Source organism: Bos taurus, chromosome 1, assembly GCF_002263795.3.
Source record: "Bos taurus isolate L1 Dominette 01449 registration number 42190680 breed Hereford chromosome 1, ARS-UCD2.0, whole genome shotgun sequence".
NCBI classification, from domain to species: domain Eukaryota; kingdom Metazoa; phylum Chordata; class Mammalia; order Artiodactyla; family Bovidae; genus Bos; species Bos taurus.
Window position 1 is genome coordinate 116,147,547 of NC_037328.1, and position 8,105 is coordinate 116,155,651.

An 8,105-nucleotide genomic window follows, 5' to 3' on the forward strand; every position below is an offset into this window, starting at 1 on the left:
CTTGAATAGCAATAGAAAGTATTCAAAATGAAGTACACAGGGGCAGAGGAATGGACAAATGAAATCTCAGTGACCTCTGGGAAACTCTAAAGCAACTTAATATGTGTAATTGGAGTTCTAGAAAGAGGTAGAGGATAAATTATTGGAGGGGGAAAGATAATTTATTTGAAGTTAAAAAAGTCAAATTTTCCAAATCTGAAGAAAGCTATAAACTCAAGGACCCAATAAGCTCACCAAATCCCCCCAGATTAATAAAAATATAAACTACAGCAAGTCATGTCACAGTGACATTACTGAAAAACAATGATGAAAAAGGAAGTTCTTCAAATGAACCAGACATTAAAAGAAAAAAAAAATTACATAAAAAAGGCCATAGATAAGAATGAAAAGTTCCAAAAATAATCATTAGGGTCAATAGAAAAGATGTATCTTCTTCATTTTAAAAATGCTTCAAAAGATAAACTATTTAAAACAAAAATATTAATACAATGTTGGGTTGATAACACATATAGAATGAAATATATGGTAACAGTAACCAAAAAATGGGTTGAAAGAAAAGGCAGTATACTGTTGTAAATTTTTGACATTTACATGTAGTAAGTATATTATTTGAAATTATACATGATAACATAAAGATGAACATTGCTACTACGAAATAATAAAACCAAGACATGTATTTTAAAACTCGATAATGAAGAAAATGATTAAATTATAAATGCTGAATTAATCCAAAAGTACAAGAAAAATGATGAAAAATGAGCAAATATGACAAAGAGGAAACAAGTCATGAGATGATTTAATACCATCCATATACTTCTCCAGCTGCTGCTGCTGCTGCCTAGTCGCTTCAGTTGTGTCCAACTCTGTGCAACCCCAGAGACGGCAGCCCAACAGGCTCCTCCGTCCATGGGATTTTCCAGGGAAGAGTACTGGAGTGGGGTGCCATTGCCTTCTCCGATACTTCTCCAGACATATCTCTCCTGCACTGACAGATGAGTTCTTTACCCAGAAGTCCAATAGATAATTGTAGAAGCTAAGATACCACTTGTGTCATAGGTAATGTCAGAGAGATATCCTAATAAATATAGGACAGATGTCCTATATTACCTATGTACCTATGACACAAGTGGTATCTTAGCTTCTACAATTATCTATTGGACTTCTGGGTAAAGAACTCATCTGTCAGTGCAGGAGAGATATGTCTGGAGAAGTATCGGAGAAGGCAATGGCACCCCACTCCAGTACTCTTGCCTGGAAAATCCCATGGATGGAGGAGCCTGGTAGGCTGCAGTCCGTGGGGTCGCTGCCAGTCGGACACGACTGAGCGACTTTACTTTCACTTTTCACTTTCATGCAGTGGAGAAGGAAATGGCAACCCACTCCAGTGTTCCTGCCTGGAGAATCCCAGGGACGGGGGAGCCTGGTGGGCTGCCGTCTTTGGGGTCGCACAGAGTGGGACACGACTGAAGCGACTAGGCAGTAGCAGCAGCAGCCTATAACCCCAAATACAAAACAAATACTTATGAGCCCCTACTGTCACAAGTAAATGATTAAATAAACAAATGTGAAAGAAGATATGAATTTTCCCCACAGAAGAATTCCAAATAAATTATGTAGATCTTACCCTGCAGGAGGCAGAGTTTAATTCTTCCTACTTCTTGAGTGTGGCTGAACTTAATGATTTGCTTTTTAAGAACTGAGTATGGAAAAATGGAGGAAAACATAACTTTACCATGGAGACATTTGAAAAAACTACTTTGACTAAATGAATAAAATTAACATCATCACTTATGAGTTATGTTGATAGTACTGTATCCCCTGATGCGTGAGGACATTTCACCTGTAGTATTTCTCTCCCAAGCCCTTCATGCAGACTGATTATGAGAACAAAAGGTAAATTCAAATTGAAGGACATTCTATAAAATACTTAACTAGGACTCCTCAAAACTGTCAAGGTCATGAAAAACAAAGACTAAAAAACTATCTGTTGGAGGAGGTTATCAAGAAGATGCAACAACTGGTTTCACCAGCAAGCTGGGTCCTGACTATTGACCAGGAGGCTTCTCATCCCATCACTGTCCTTGGAATATTCTTTCCAGTTGCCTTCTGTGTTCCCAGAAGCTTCCACAAGGATATAGTCTTAAAGCCTTTTAAGATTCTGGCTGACAGATGCAGAAATCTACTTGTCTTGAAGCCCAAAACAAGGCTCAAAAATTAAGTTTCCTTGCTTATTAAACCTGCTACCTACCAATCTGGAGTGGTGAGCCTATTTCTTTGATCTCTCCCTGCCCTCCATTTAAGGGGCAGGTTCCAGATTACAAGACGTTCCTGAGGTTTTGAACACAATGAAAGACCAGAGGAGACCAAGGAACCATGACAATTAAACACAATATGGTATCCTGGATTAGATCTTGGAATGGAAAAAGGACATTATTGGAAAAAACAGTGGAAGCTGAATAAAATCTGAAGTTTAGTTAATAGTAAAATACTAATGTTGGTTTCTTAGTTTTTAAAAATGTATCATGGTTTTATAAAATCAACAACGAGAACATGGGGGAGAGGTATATAGGCTTTCTCTGTGCTATCTTTGCAAATTTTCTGAAAATCTAAAATTATTTCATAGTAAAAAGTTTACTTTAAAAAATGGGGAGCAAAAAAGGAGAATACACACAAAAAGATTTAAATATTTTCAACAACCATACTTTGGTGGCAGTATATTATTCTGGAAATGATTTCTAAGGAATGTGGGATAAAGCAGATGAACAATTATACTATATTATAACTATGTCATTTCCAGTGTACACAAGAACTAGGAATCTCAGTGTGAAGAAAAGGAGATAGAGATGTAAAGGAAAGCATTGATAAATGTCCCAAAGCCCAGGCTTTGAATTGAAAATTTCAGTATGACCTCAGGAGTTATTTTATCGAAGATTTAAATTCATTAGTGATAATAGGCATTACTTCTTATTTATAATTTCAACCGAAAGTGTTTCAGTGATTTATTAATTGTGATCATCATTTCTGCTACAGTTGGTAATTAAGCCTTTATTTGATTAACAAATTTTCATTTATTATTTTCCTTAGATTTATATAAATTAAGGACCAGTTATTAACTTTTATGATGCCTTCTTAAAATCTGATTATCTTATTTGGTTCCTGTCTTAATTTTTTTATAGAATAAGTTGTGTTGATACATATGCTAGTATTGAGTCATTATGGCATGCCTAAAAGAAAATCTACTTGGTCAAATGATATCATTCTTTTGATGTATCATTCTCTTGCTTCTTAAAATGAGCTAGGAGATTTTTATTGTCTTTATATCACTTGGAATAATTTCAAAACTACTGAAATTAACTAACTAGATAAAATCCATGCTACTATAAATCCATCTAGTCATTGTATCTTCTCTAATTCTGTATTATTAATTTCCTATATTTCTTCATCTTTACAAATTGAGGGAGGGTCCATTTTCTTTTGTACCTATTTTGCCCACACCTTCAATGTTGTAAATATTTTGCCCTTTTAGGCATATAGTAGTCACTTATAATTAATATTTCCCATGTTCTTTTCATTACTAAAATTGTTAGAAAGTTGTTATTTTTTTTATCCTATGTACCAAGGTGGTAGTTATTTGTCATGTGTGTATAAGAGGGTGTATATGTTAGTCTTCAGTCTTATCTGACTCTCTGTGACATCATGGACTGTAGCCTGCCAGGCTCCTCTGCCCATGGAAATCTCTAGGCAAAAATACTGGTGTGGATAGCCATTCCCTTTTCCAGGGGCTCTTCCCAACCCAGGGATCAAACACAGGTCTCCTGGATTGCAGGTAGATTCTGTACCATCTGAGCCACCAGAGAAGTCCCATTATTTGTCACCAGTTCAGTTCAGTTTAGTGGCTCAGTCATGTCTGACTCTTTGCAACCCCATGAATCACAGCACACCAGGGCTCCCTGTCCATCACCGTCTCCTGGAGTTCACTCAAACTCACGTCCATTGAGTCAGTCATCAAAAATTACTATTTTTTTTTTTATAGTACAGTATCTATTTTAAATGTTTCTATTTGGTTGGTTATATATTTTAAATGTTTTGATACAAATAAGTTCATTTGTATAATTTTTTTAAACATTCCTCATGTAAGCAATATCATGTGACATTTGTCTTTTTCTAACTTACTTCACTTAGTATGATAGTCTCCAAATCCATCCCTGTTGCTTCAAGTGGTATTATTTCATCCTTTTTAAAGGCTAAGTGATATTTCATTGTAAACATGTACCACTTCTTTACCCATTCCTTTGTCAATGGCCACCTAGGTTACTTCCATGTCCTGGCTATTGTAAATAGTACTGTGACAATAGGCACATGTATCCTATTGAACCATGGTTTTCTCCAGATATATGGCCAAGAGTGGGATTGTGGGATCATACAGTAGCTCTATTTTTAGCTTTTTAAGGAACCAAAATGTTATACACACACACATCTGCCGAGGTCGAGCCCCAGCTAATCCAGGGTATTCGAAGCTGGGATGGCGTCAGCGACTTTTTAAAATATTAATTAGAGATATAAAGAGTAATAGAATGAGGATAGCTTAGCAGGAAAATTCAGTGGAGAAAAGAGGCTAAGTAGCTTGGTTTACGCGGTAAACCAATAAAACTTCAAGACAAGAAGCTTGCACCACTTACGTAGGCCGCAGGCATCCTTCCATTCTCCTGAAGGAGAGGAGACACTGAGGCCTCCCCGGTCGGATCTTAGAAGCCCAGGCATAATTAGTAAGCATGGCGGGCTCCGCGCTCCAGATGGAGACTCAGCCAGAGTTTGAGAGAGAGACATGGGGAGATCAGTCTTTCGAGGAACTGATCCCAATTCTTTATTTTCCAGGGTCTGTTTTTTACACTGAGGTGTTATACAAAAGTCACGTGGGGACAGCAGTCCTGACTTTTATTAAAGTCAGGTGCTTCATACAAATGTATACAGAGGTCTTAGGGGTGTGACATCATCTTCTGGCCAGGGGGCCTGCTGACAATTTATGACCCTCTCCTTGTGACAGTGACCAGTAAACCAGGACACTTATTTCTCCAGGGGTGATTATTCTTAAAAAAGACTCCACCCAAATAAAGTTACATTCCTATAGGGTGAGGGTGTAGTGGGTTTTAGTTAAGGAAAGAATTTACTTAGCCTAAGGTCTAACATGATTTATATCAAAGGTTAATACTTATTTCTTCTATATGTTCATTAATGCGTGTAAGGGCAGGGGATGTGGAGACTTAGCAGCGAACATTGGCTCAACAAATGAAAAACCCTTCACCAATACAATTTCTAATCAGCCCACTATACTTATACTAATAGTTTTCTAACTTCTCTAAAGAACCTGTTTTAGAAGGTTTAAAGCATCTCATGCCTGTCACGGTTGGGAGGCTGTGAGCAATCACATGTGGCCGGACAAGCCTGTCAGGCAGACTAGAGAACCTTCAGAGGAGTTTGTAGGTTAAAACACTCTTGTCACGCCCAGGAGTTTTTATTAACTGGAGCTCTAAGTTAACTCCTTCTCTGAAAGAGGTGGTGAGGGACAGCCCCTCGTAAAGTCAGAGGTGTAGGTGAGAGCATAAAGTAGTAAAGTAGGCAGGCTCTGGTTATGGGGGTAAATGCTCGAGGATTTCCAGGGGGACTCCTGAGGCTCAATCCCGCCTTTGCATATGTCGAGCCTCCTTCCTCATGACCTTTGCCACGGGCGGAGTGCCTCCCGCCGGCTCCACGCACACATCCAAATATATATAAATTTACAGAATTACTATGACACCAGCACTTCTCTTAAACATTCCTCTTAGCCTCTGTGGAAATATTTTGCACACATATTTTATGAAAGACATAATGTCCAAAAATTCACATTAATGCTTCCCAAGTGGCTCAGTGGTAGCTTGCCAATGCAGGAGACCCGGATTCTATCCCTGGGTCAGGAAGATCCCCTGGAGAAGGAAACGGCAACCCACTCCAGTATTCTTGCCTGAAGAATTCTATGGACAGAGGATTCTGGAGGGATAAAGTCCATGGGGGTCATAAACAGCCGGACATGACTGAGCACGTACTCGTTTACATTAATGGAAAAGGGTGGAATGATAAACAGCCCAAAGGTGGTAGAATATAAAATCATATACATTTGACCCTGCCCCACATGCCATACCTTGTGATAACAGGAAGGACAACATACATCCACCAATACGTTTTTGAAGTGAGGCAATAGTTCAGGACTTGAGTCGGAAGACTGCTTTATGAACTACCAGCTGCAGGAAGATTAGTGAACAGGATGATTCCCCAAGAGGCAAACAAAGCAAAAACTGTCATACCATGCAAACAAATTTCCTCATTTTTGTTGTTATTTAGTCTCTAAGTTATGTCCAAGTCTTTTGTGACCCCATGAACTGCAGCCCGTCAGGCTCCTCTGTCCATAGGATTTCCTCATTGAGTTCACATAAAAGCTGCAGATAATATCACACTGACAGCAGTTGATTTGAATGCTTCTCATTCATAAATGGGCTTCCCAGGTGGCACTAGCGGTGAGGGTTGGGGTGTGGATGTGGGGGTGGGGGTCAATACCTGGGTCCGGGAAGATTTCCTGGAGGAGGAAATGGCAACCCACAACCCATTCCAGTATTATTACCTGGAGAAACCCCATGGATAGAGGAGCAGGCTGCAGTTGGGGGTCGCATAGATTCGGACACATCTAAAGCACCTTAGCACACACGCACGCATTCATAAATAGACTGGAATGTAGCAAAATGCTCTGGCCTTATAATTACCGTAGTAGGCTGAAAAAACGACGCCTCACCAGGCTCCCCAGCAGTGGCACAGGCCAGGGGAACCATGATGACCTCATCACGTGGGAGTTGTGGCACGCACGCTGGATGGTGCCGCGCTGCTCAAAGAGACCCACGAAGGTCCTGCGCAGGCAGCACAGTGCTATGGAGGCAGGGCTAAGAGCAGGCCCAACCACCTGGGCCTCTGGAGTCCAGAGCCCACCGTGGGGGCATTGTCAAGTTAAAATGAGTTTATTAGGGTGGGCCCCCATCCTATATGATTTGTATTCTTATGAAAAGGAGAAAATTTGAATAGACAAATGTATACAGGGAGACTAGCATGTGATGATTGGATTTGTGCTGCCTCAAAGCAAGGAACTACCAGAGACTAGGACAGAGGCTTGGGAAAACATAACTAGAGAAAAGAATAAAAAGCTTGGAAATTTTAGATATTGTGGTATGGGATCCAATCAGGTCTTCCCTTATACTGCCAACAAAGCAATTACAAAAGATTACTTTTGCTTCAGTTCAGCTCAGTTCAATCACTCAGTCGTGTCCGACTCTTTGCGACCCCATGAATCGCAGCATGCCAGGCCTCCCTGTCCATCACCAACTCCCGGAGTTCACCCAGACTCAGTCCATCGAGTCGGTGATGCCATCCAGCCATCTCATCCTCGGTCGTCCCCTTCTCCTGCTGCCCCCAATCCCTCCCAGCATCAGAGTCTTTTCCAGTGAGTCAACTCTTCGCATGAGGTGGCCAAAGTACTGGAGTTTCAGCTTTAGCATCATTCCTTCCAAAGAAATCCTAGGGCTGATCTCCTTCAGAATGGACTGGTTGGATCTCCTTGCAGTCCAAGGGACTCTCAAAAGTCTTCTCCTTAGATGTTTCCAAACTTAAGAGGAAGCCAGATGCCCACTGTTAGAGATTGCAGTGGAAGTCTATCCAGGCTTTTTTCAAAGGTCTCTTCCAGAAATGTTCTGAGACCAAATTCACAAAGTAAATAAATGAGGATTGACTGGGCTACCTTAGCATACATCTATCCACAGTTTTAAGTAGGAAAAAAAAAGGAAGGAAAGGAATAAAAAAAAGTGATTTCCTGCTCAGTGGAGTATAAGGTTTTTCAGGAATCAAAACCTAAACTCCATGAGCTTTTCTCTAGCTGTGGGCTACCCTTCCTGTCCAAGGATGTAAAGCTATATGCTAGTGAGACTCACACTAACACTCATAAGATTGAAAGAATCTTTTGTCAAGAATTACTGTAAAAAATATTTCGACTGTGGAACAACCAACAAAGTATTTTTTTTGACAAGCTGCAG